Here is an 11,536-nt window from a genome sequence, read left to right on the forward strand (position 1 = left end):
AACTGTATTGTGCCTGTTAGACCTCTTATTAATAGCTGAAATTTTTGTCAAGGAATTAAAGATAATGTTGATTCTGTATCTCTCTCTCTCTCTCTCTCTCTCTCTCTCTCTCTCAGTTGCTTGTGTTGTTTGCATGCCTGTGTGTGCAAATTTGTCTTGACCTTCAATGGTGGTATCCAGAATCAACAAGTAAAACAAAGTCCCATTACACAAGAAAGACATGATTGCTAATCAGACAAATGCACAGTGTTACAATATTTGTGATAGTGGTGTATCAGCAAAATTAACAATTGCAATTCTATATATAAATATATATAGTCAGTAATTTTATTTGTGATTCTTGAGTTTTGATGCCCTTTATAATTACCACATGCCTGTTTTCATATTACTTGTGAAGTTGAATTTGAATTCAGTTAGGGGACAAAAATAAGTGTGATTTGGTTGCTTCTTTGCCTCTCCATACCAAATACTGTTAGGGAACCAGTTTGAGGTTCATGACCCACCAATTTCAATACACTTTCATTCAATATAGTAAAAACCATTTCACCCAGAGATGGATTCTATTTATATATATATATATATGTAAGTTCATTAATATTGTATATATGCCCTACCTCAGAAATAATGGCATATCAATATTATTGGTGAGATACTACTGATGGGATTTAAGATAAATATCCAATGAAGAAGATAGCATGTGAAATGAATTGATTGTGTTTTTTTTTCAACTTATTAATTTACATTTTTAGTCAAATTAGTATAAGAAATTGTTTGATTGATTAGACTCATGTGTCCATATCAGAGAACCGATTTATGCTTGAATTGCTTTTGGGAACATGATTAGCTGATTTAGAATTGTTCACATCAACTCGGTGCCCCCCTTTTAAGTGTTTTTCATTTTCAGTAACTTCAAAGAAACAGTTAAATACAATTATTTAGTCATACAATCAGCAAATTATTTTTCTTAAACATACACCTTGACACACAAATAAAATTCAAGTTTTTTTTTTTCCAGTTTTTCAGGCTATTTCAAGTTTGGTATGGTACTTGTTTCGATCTTGTTGCTTTATTTTTGTCGCATTAATAAATTTATTTCTGTACGTTGAGCTTAGTAAAAATTAGAAATAAAAAGAAAAATGACCTTAACACAAAGCATGATCAGTATCAAGAGCCTTTTTTGCATAAAATCAAAGGCTTCACACACCTCATTATTTTGTTTTCTGTCAATGATCATGTAATGAGGAAACAAAAGAAACTGTCGTTAATTTAATATTGGTGTATAATATACATAAGATGCATGATTTTATTGCTTTTCAGGGTGGATATATTAACTTCTTCCCTAAAGACTTAAAAATTCTTCCAGTTTAGCCTTGTCATCAGCTTAATCTGGGAATATATAACACCATCCTCAGTTATATGTTCTAATGTCTGAGCACTCAGCAGTTACTTTGTATTAGTATGGAGTTAAAAGGAAGCATAATCTTCCAGCCTGTTTGCCAACAAAATATCTAGAGTTGCTTCTTCACTTTCCAAAATTATGATCAAACCGGGATGTTAAACAGCAATTACCCATATATGCTCATTATGTGTGTGTGTGTGTGTGAGTGTCAAATAATTAGCTTGGAAGGTTGGTATTAATTGGAATTACTGTGGCATAAAATGATAGTATTTATTTCATCATTAAAGTTTTGAACAACTGACCATCTGTGATGTTTTTTTGCCATATTCTTCACATGAACATTAGCACATGATCTTGGAATAGCAGTTGGAGGCACTTGAATTTGTGGATCAACAAAAACTTTTTATGGAAATATACATATCCCTATATAGTTTCTATGCATTTTCTTTAGTAGTTTGTTTCATGAAATTTGTTGAAATTAATTGAATCACTCAAAAACTGCATGCTCATATATATCTATATGTAAATATGTTCTCTTTTTAGCCTATACCATTCCTTTTTAGAGGGGTTAGAGGGGTCAGCTTCATTAGTTGTTATTTATGTAGCCTACATGCTGCAACATCTGACTGCAATATTGGTTTTTTCACATTTTTTAAAAATGGATACATTATTATCTGATAACTACTGATACTTAACTGCACTAATTAGGGTTTTATTTTCTTAATTTAGCAGGGGAGGAGAGAATTAGGGATTGAACTATGAGTAAGAATTCCATCCAAAGTTCCAAAAATCTTTATTCTTTATATTTAAGCTAAATTTAGATGGCGACTATACTGCATGGTTAAATTGATTACGCACACTTTTAAACGAAAGATGGTTCTTAAAGGGTTATACTTACATAGGCTAGCTAATGGTTTATTTATTTTTGGACTTATGGAAGTGATTTAGGGAGTTCATAAAGTAAAGGGTTTTTGAGTTTTCTTTTCTACTGCATAATTAGTTTCCAAATGAAGGTATAAAAAGGTTAAGAAACTAGCTAGGAGAGATAGTGATTTTCAGCAGTTTTTACACTGTTCACGCACACTCATTACACATACAAAAAACACACTTAGATCTTGCAGATATAAAGGTTGAATGAGAAATGGGTTTAAAGCTAGAGAAATATTGTCACGCCCCAAGATCGAGAAACAATACGATCATATTATCTGAAAGTAAAATTTCATAATAATACGAAAAAAAAAAATTTAATTATTTTAAAATTTTTTAATAACTGATAATAAATATCTAAAAATCTAAATACAAACTAATAAAAATATAAAATCATTTTGTAAGATCTCATTGGTCAATATCATCTCCAACGACTAAACAACTTTTCTCATTTTGATCTTTCAACTTCTTACAAAACTAAGTACACTTATTATTTATTCATCTGTAATAGGAAAAAAAAAGTGAAATGAGCAAACTACAGCTTAACAATTATAGGTTCACACATTTTACCAAATCAAGCATCATTTTTATACATACTATATAGATCATTCAAAATATTTTTCAAATCATAATATCAAAATATTTCAAAAATCATCATTATGTCAGACATTTCGTAAACTCACAAATCAACATCAAACATATCAATTCATAAATCATTTCAAAATATACTACCATTCAAATATTGTAATCAAACCAAATCACGAATTAATTTTTAAAAATATCATAAATCATCATTATTATTCTTTTATCATTAGCTACAATCAATGCTATAAATCTATGACATTGATCGTATTGATAATTTTATCCTCATGATCATTACTAATTATTATAACCTGCTAACCAGAGCTTACGTTAACTACTTTAATCTGTTAGCAAGGTTATATGATTATGGCTATGCTAACTATTATAACATATTAGCTAAGACAGTAGAACTAATTCTGGTGTCAATGATCTCATTTTCGAAGAATGTAAAAATGTTGCTATCATAAAATCGTTCTTTAAACATAAATAATTTCTCATTTCATTCAAAAGCATGATTCATCATTTACATAGCAAAAATACAAAATAATTATATACTTGATCCTACTTTCATATATAAAAAATAAAAAAATAAAACATTTACTCATTTAAAAATATACACATATACATAGGTTCGAAAATAAGCAAAGTGTATAAGATTATACTTACCTTCTTTTGATTTCACTATTTAGTTTTCTTTCAAAATAATTAATGACCTATTCAAGATCATTTCAACACATCAAAAATTAATCAACTCCTTTTTGGACTATTTATAATAAAAACAACTAAGTTATTCAAGAATTAACTCAACTAACTAATTGTAGTAGCCTGCGCTACTTTTACCAAAATTATCATATCTCAATATATATAACTTGGAATTAAGTTCTTTTTAATGTGTTAGAAACTAGACTTGATAAGTTTTCTAACCATATATGAACCACCTCGTAATTCTTTATAGATTAATTATAAAAAATTTTACAATCTACATCATTTGCTACTACCAGACAGTATGTATACCTTCTAATAAAAACTATATATTTATTCATAAGAGATTCCAAATTCAATTCCACTTATTTCTTTGAAAAGTAGACTCAATAACATTTTCAAAAATATATGGTTCAATTCTTGATTCCTTGTATAAAATTTAAGACAGTTTTCATAATTCAACCTTGATGCTGCTACCATATAGCTTGCATATTCCTAGGTAAAAATTAGACAGATAACTCTTCATAAAAAAACTCATATTCGACTTCCATTTGTTTTATTATAAAGTAGATTCAACATAATTTTCAACGATATATAATAATCATAGCAATATCTAATCATTTAATATAAAATATCATTTTAATCCACTGTTGTAGATCATCTTATCTGAAAATAAAATTTTTCTTTTAACTTTTAAAAATTCAAATTCCCACTTTTGCCTTTAAAATCTATTCAATAATCCAATAATTTACCCATATCAATCATGAAGATTAACAAAAGATTTTATAATTTTTTTTATTTTTCTTTCAAAACTTTAACTCCCAATAATAGCAACTAACATTATATTTTTTCTTAAATAAAAAAGAGTATATACTCACTTTTAAGAGATTAACTTGATTGTAACATCTAATTTTGAATCTTTAACTTATTTTTCATGCTTTCTAACCCTAAAAAAAAAAGAAGAAAAACTCACATTTCTTTCCTATTTCATGACAGCTAGATTTTTTTTCATATAATACATCAACCATTTTTCTTATTAATTAATCTCTTAATAAATTGATGCACTTTGATATTAGTATAATCTAATTATCATTTAGGCTAGGGTATTATAAATATACTATTCATTAGCTTTATATATGTCAATCAAATGACAAAGTTACCTCTAAAATATTCATGGAAATAAAATTTGTCGTCCATTTAGAAATGATAGGTAAATAGTTTTGATTATATTCAAATGAATATTAACAGGTAAAAGATTTAAAGTAGATTTGAATCTAACTGTAAAAAATTTAAAGGTAGATTTGGATTTAAGTGTATTTCATTCGAGGGACAATTAAAATTTAAAAATTTTCAGAGAAATCTAAACGTTAAAATCAGTAAGATAAGTTTCATCAAATATAGCACAAAATTTTTATTATCTAAATCCGACAAAAAAAACTTTTTTAATCGTCACTACAATAACCTTATTCACTATTTTCAATTTTACTGTGCAACTAAATAAATTCTTAAAGAAGTAACAACATTGGATATTATACAGTTAGGGGCTTAGAGTTTGCTTACATTACAAGAAAAAGGGTTTTCCACTGTAGTTTTATCACGATATTTCACTAAAAAAACCGTCGATACGAAAATGACAGTGACATTTATGAAATATATATATATATATATATATTTATGTATGAAAGGTTATAAACCCATTCAGCAAAAGACTTTTGAAAAGTAATTTTTATTTGCTAATTAACAATGCTAAATTATATAATTAGTTTTTTATCTCTTGTTCAGTTAACCAACCCCACCTTTGTTAGTTGTTTTAGCTTTTTCCTCGTGCATGTTTTCGTGGAAGAATCCTTATCCATCAATCCAGCTAATTTGACAGCATCAAACATCCATGGTCAATAATTTTTTGCTCAATATACTTTCGATCTGACGGAAACTTTGAGGCCTGGCGTGCTGTAATTGATTGGAAATACCTAGAATCAGTCATCACTCATCTGTCATTCAATCTCTATGCATTCTCGGTTCTCCTGCAGGTGTGCTGTGCTACATGAACTTGAGGTCATGATGCTCAACTGAAACCCAGTTAAAGATTTTTTTTTGTTTTAATTTATTCAAAAGCCTTAATCCACTTATGTGTTTCTTTACATATCCTCTGTTAACTTCTGATTTGGATTAGGGATGTGATATGGGACCTTCAATGAATAAGCAACCATTCCCTTAGCCATTGAAGAAACCCCTCTGGATTACAACAACGCTAATGCAAAGGCATTGACCTTAAAACAATTTCTGCAACATTACAGGGAAGCCCAATTGCTATCAATCAGGTTGCAGAGATTCATCAACCTTTTTGCTAAGCCAAAACTATAACATTTCCATGTTTCTAATTCTTGATAGCTGTTCATACTCCCACTTTGGGAGTGCTTATGGTACAACAATTCCACACAGTAACACGAATCAAAGAAATATAGCATAGGTGCTACATCAACATTCTTCTTTCTACTAAGACCGTATAACCCATATAGATAAACCTACCGTCATAATTTAACCAAATAATTGTGAAAAGGATGAACCTCAAATTCCTGTATGTGATCTACACTCAGTTTTTTTTCTTTTTTTTCTTTTTTTTTTTTTCATGTTATAATGAGGAAGGCCTAGTAATTTGATGCCATAACAGAAATAATTGTGTGACCTAATTTTGATATGATATCCTCAAGCATTCTCACTCCATTCCATTGCTCTTTCACTTCGAGTCTTTGATGCTACACAAGGAATCCGAATATTTTCTTGTCTTTGGTAAGCGGTCCAGGTTCACCCAACCGCAGTGAAACATAAATCTCCTCATCTGAGCCATTCCTTAATGCTGAAAGATTTCTAGATTCCTGGTTTTCCCGTTGGTTATTATCATGAGCATGAGACCTTCCATTGAAACTCGGAATAAATTGATGTTCCATGTTAGGAGCTGCTTCAACCCTATCTTCTGCTCCATACTCAGAACGCAGGATTGGTAGTATAAGTCCTTGCCGGGGCTCATCTTCAGCCAAAACTTGCAGGATATTTAAATTAATTGGCTCAAAGTTCTCTTCAATCTCATCCTTAGATGGAACCTGGACCAGGGAAGAAGACTCCCCAACCATAGAACCAATCCCTGCTGCAGAAGCATTTCTTTGATCTTGCATGGCAGCTATGTCAATAACAAAGACAAATAGAGAGTGTCAAAGCTAAGCTAGGACCAGATACAGAAAATATTAACCATAAAGGTAAGAGGCCTTTTTTACCACTTTCTTCCATTCTCCATTTACACTTAGTTTTGCTTGATAGATACTCTGCCTAATATACTGCATTTTTCCGACTTCAGAATCTAAATAAATAATCAGTGCTAGGAAGCATAAGGGAAATAAGGAGCCCAATACTCAAAACTGAAATTAACCTTTTGCACTAAATAACCACCTGGCCAATATCGTCTATTTATGCATTATCGTTCAGTGAGTGCTGTAATCTATTTATTTTTTCACTTGTAACTTGCAATGCGGGGTAATTAGCCATTACAAATGTAACTTCCATTTCAACATGTAGCTTGTTTGGCTTAAATCATAGTTTGCAGCACAATGTCATTTAACCAGATAATCATCCATAAGCACCACTAAGAAAGAACAAACCAGAGAGCTACAAACTGGAAAAAATTCCTTATTGTATTGGGAATACAAACCTTGAAGCCCTTCATTGGTTGTGATGAGATCGAGTTCAAGGAGGTCTAGTAGACGCCCAAGATCAACTCCACTAGTCCAATTTTCTGGGGGTTGGCCAACTTTGAGTTTCAACCGACCCCTATTAGCAGTCCCACCCCAAATGATCCCAACAGGCTGTGGCTTCTCCACAGTCTGACCTGTTAATAGAATGAGGCTTCCACTATCACCTTCAAGGTCAAAAGTCTGCTGGTTCTCCCCAACAACAAGAAAATCAGTAAAGAAACAGATCCCTTTCTCATCATTGTACTCTAAAGCATATGCCATTATTGTCCCAGTGGTCAAGCCAGAGCTTCTTCCCACTTTGACAACTTGCCTTCCAATAAGACAGCTAATCGGAGACTGCAAGTCTATGATATGAACATCACCAATCTGACCTACACCTTTTACAGTTGTAGTTACATTGTTCATATTGAAATCTTCAGCAAAGGGAATAAAAGCCCCATCTGCTCTCACAAATGTTTCTGCAGGAGGACCAAACCGAAATGGGCATGTAAGGGAGTCACCATGCAATGAAAAATCCATTAGCACAAATGCAAAGTTAAGCATAACATGCTTCAGGATACTGAAACCTTCAAAATCTTCTTTGAAATTAAACACTAGCCCCTAGCATCCAGATATATCATGTTCAATTTCTCTCTTTTTTGCTTAAATTTTCTAATGCAATAACCAATGAATTTCGTTGCAGAAGAATTGAAGGCAGATAATAAATTTGGAACTGCATTACCTGGATTTATACCAGCAAAGATTCCATACCAAAGGACATCTGTGATAAAAGAGGTTGCCCGCTCTACAGCACCAAGGTACACTCCAGGTCCAAGGCTGGGCGGTAAAGGATGAAACATCTTCTGATTTGGGTAGTCCAAGTCAACCGCAACATGCCGATTTGTGAGGAAACCTACCTGCCTATTCCCTGTTCGGCTCTTCACAATAGCACCCAGTGTTCCATATGTCTCTTGGCTGGCAACCTACATGTGCCAGGAGTAACCAAGTGGTTTAAATGGTAACAACCAAAACAAGAGATATATCAACATTTTTCAAAAACAGTACTCAAGGTTAAGGGCAGAGTACAAGAGGGAAAAAGCTTTTTTTTTCTTGAAAGACACAAGTTACTCAAAGAGGAAGTCCATCTATCATCACTTTATGAAGAAAGGTCTTAAGTCTTAGCATTCTCCTAGAAGGATTAGGAACGGAATTTGAAAATAAATTATACACATGATGCAAGCAAAAAGATACCAAGCACTTCTAGAATGAAGAACTCAAGTTTGACACTGTTGAAATGTCTGCACATCCATGATTCAGAGTGAGATGATTGATTCAATCACAGAAAATAAATCATTAATAAAGCAAACAGGCTTCAGTACTTCATTAATACTGGCAATAGCAAACTGCTTATTTTTACAATTCACAAATGCCCTTTTTCATTTAACCTTTCATCGATCCATAAGTTTTAGGTGCTGTATATCTATAAATACCCATCAAATTACCAATTCATACACCCTTAATAAGAACAATTACCTGTGAACCAGAACCAATGATTGGATCACTTCCCCTCAAACCATCTACAAACTCAGTATATAATTGTTCCTTGGGAGTTGCTGCAGGTGCGCCATAATATGAAAACTCCACAACATCTACATCACACCACACACCACCTGGCCCCTGACCCAATATTTAAAAAAAAAAAAAAAGATAAGCCAATTGAAGAAAGGTTAATCATACATTTGAAAACTTTATTGCTTAGATCATATGCTTGTTTAGAAACTTCCAAAACTATCAAACAACTCAAAATTTTAAAAGAGTCAAATCTGACATGAAATAGAAAACTTCTCAAGGATACAGATGCATCACATTAGCAGCTATGAATAATATCAAAACCAACAAATTTAAGGTAGTGTTAGAACAGAAACAACCTTTCCCTTCAACCCCCCCCCCCCCCCCCCAATAAAACTAGGAGAAACCAAAAAAGAATAAAATAAAGACAGAAAAACCAAGGAGGTTCAGAAAAGCAGTGAACCTAGAAGCATTAAACTTACACACCTCAAGAGCAGCAGGTAAACATTGAAACTGGCTAAGCCATTGCCTATGAACTTTTCGAGAGACAAAGACAATAATAGCTGGTATATCTGTCAAAACACCCTGTCGAATACGGAACCCAATTGCTGTGCCAAGACTAAACCTACGCAGTTTTTTACTATGAAATGCCCTAATAGTCATCAACTCAAGTAAGGTGGTTGCTTGCTGCCCCGATGGCAACTGTTCAAGGGTTTCTGGCAATACCCCTTTCTGTAGGTTCCCAAAATAATTTGCTCTATCTTCTGCAGCATCAATTAATCGACTTGAAGTAGGCCATGAGAAGTAGGCAGCATTGCTCTCAGAATGCTGAGTAGCAGATGCAATGGGTTGAAGAGGTGAAGGACTTGATGAAGGCAAATTAAGATGATTGCAGCAATTTCTTTCCAAACCTAAAGCAGATTCCTCTGATTCTGTTGATCCAGAGTGATAAATCTTAAATCCAATCTGGTTCTCTCCATCTTTCAGCTCTCCTTAACAATAATAATTCAATTTGTCTCAAAACGCAATTTATATTTTATTGATATAAAGCAAACCAAAGTAGAAATGTGATCATGATCACAGACAATACTTGTCATGGTTACATTCAATACTAAATTTATAATACCAATAGAAGAAAATGTTGATAATCATTAAAATAGATAAACAAGTATAAGTGAATCATGCTAACTCTGTTAGTTCCATAAAGGCCGATAAAATATATAGGCAGCTAAATTGCAAACCAGAGTAACTGCCAATGGCAAAAGATCAAATTAAAAAAAAAACAAAAAGAAGAAAAAGTTTCAAGAGCCGTGCACTCCAACCTCTTACATGGAGAGAATACTAATACAATACAAATCTATGAAATGTCAATCATACTCAACAACTAATTAAACATGGATAGAGCAGGTAACTAACCTGAAATACATCAATAATTCACCCAAAAAACAATAATAGAAACAAAACAGAACATCATTATATTCAATGTCCAATGGCCATAGAGGAAAGAAATTTCTTCCAAGGGTATTTTCACATGTGAAAGCCAACCCAGATAGAAAAATGATGTCATCCTCTTCAAGCTGAAAGAGGCATGTAAGAGTGAAGAAAATAAGACCAATAGGATGATAGCTTAGATAGCTGTAGAGAGGGATAAAACAACAGCCAAATTAGATACCCTTTTAATGGAAGATGGATGTTGAAAAATAGTTCCCCAAAAGTAGAACCTTTCAAATATGGGTATTTAGGAGTTGAGTAATAATGGATTAATACAAACCAAGAAAGCTAAAAAGCACTAATTCAAAATATTAAACCCCAAAAACAAAAAGAGCTCAAAGAAAAGACAAAATATTTGGACCAAAATTAGAAGCAAACCCAGATAAAGATATGACCTTTATGAGAATCCTGAGCATATATTAAGCTCAAACTCACCTATAAACAATGGTGGAGCTGGAATGGAAGACTCAAAGTTAAGCCTTTGGGGGATTTTCATGCCCTAGTGATTATTGCACACAACCTGCTAACCAAAAAAAAAAAAAAAAAAGAACTTTAAAACTGTCACTTTGTGTTATTCTATTTGTATCTCGGTGTAAGAAACAGAGACTCCAAATTTAGATAGATTGAAGCTTTTTTGAGGAAAAGAAAAAAAGATGACTCTACTTCAGATAGAGAAAGAGAAAAGGCCTCAAATCGCTACTAGGTCTAGCTGATACTATATTGTATTGCAGAAGAACTGTTTTAGTAATGGGTTAAAAAAAAAAAAAAACTTGGGAGAGAAAATAAAAGGGGTAACCTTTTTTCTTTCTTTCTTTTATGCACTCTTTACTATCTATCTTTTGTTTTCTTCTCTTTTGTTTTCTTTTCTTTTTTTTTTTTTTTTTCTGGGGGGGGGGATGGTGGTTCAATGGCATATAATGGTGGAAAAAAAATGGAAGCATGATAGTGGAAAAGAAATAAGTAAAGGCTAAAACAATTGCACATTGATATTTAGTGTCCAGGTGGTGAAAATTAGGGGCCCTCCATATTTGCTCCCAAAAATAGCACTTACTCTCAAATAATTCAAAGCCCACCCATTGAAGTGGGATTTAGGCTTTTGATTTCTTTTTGTTTTTACAAAAAATTTAGTAGTAATATTTTT

At 32.3% G+C, this 11,536-nt stretch overlaps 1 pseudogene across 1 annotated transcript; it reads right to left on the bottom strand.

Annotated features, from left to right (window-relative positions):
* Positions 1 to 6,127: 6,127 nt before the first annotated feature.
* On the bottom strand, positions 6,128 to 11,085 carry LOC111278059 (protein NARROW LEAF 1-like; annotated as a pseudogene). Its single transcript, XR_016344088.1, has 7 exons — positions 11,059 to 11,085; positions 10,831 to 10,915; positions 9,391 to 9,896; positions 8,869 to 9,012; positions 8,078 to 8,318; positions 7,314 to 7,814; positions 6,128 to 6,788 (listed from the first exon to the last, which is right to left on the bottom strand). The product of XR_016344088.1 is annotated as a protein NARROW LEAF 1-like (transcript).
* Between the last annotated feature and the right edge of the window lie 451 nt (positions 11,086 to 11,536).

The sequence above is a fragment of the Durio zibethinus genome, chromosome 8, assembly GCF_047325235.1.
Source record: "Durio zibethinus cultivar Kanyao isolate XHJ-2024 chromosome 8, ASM4732523v1, whole genome shotgun sequence".
NCBI lineage: Eukaryota > Viridiplantae > Streptophyta > Magnoliopsida > Malvales > Malvaceae > Durio > Durio zibethinus.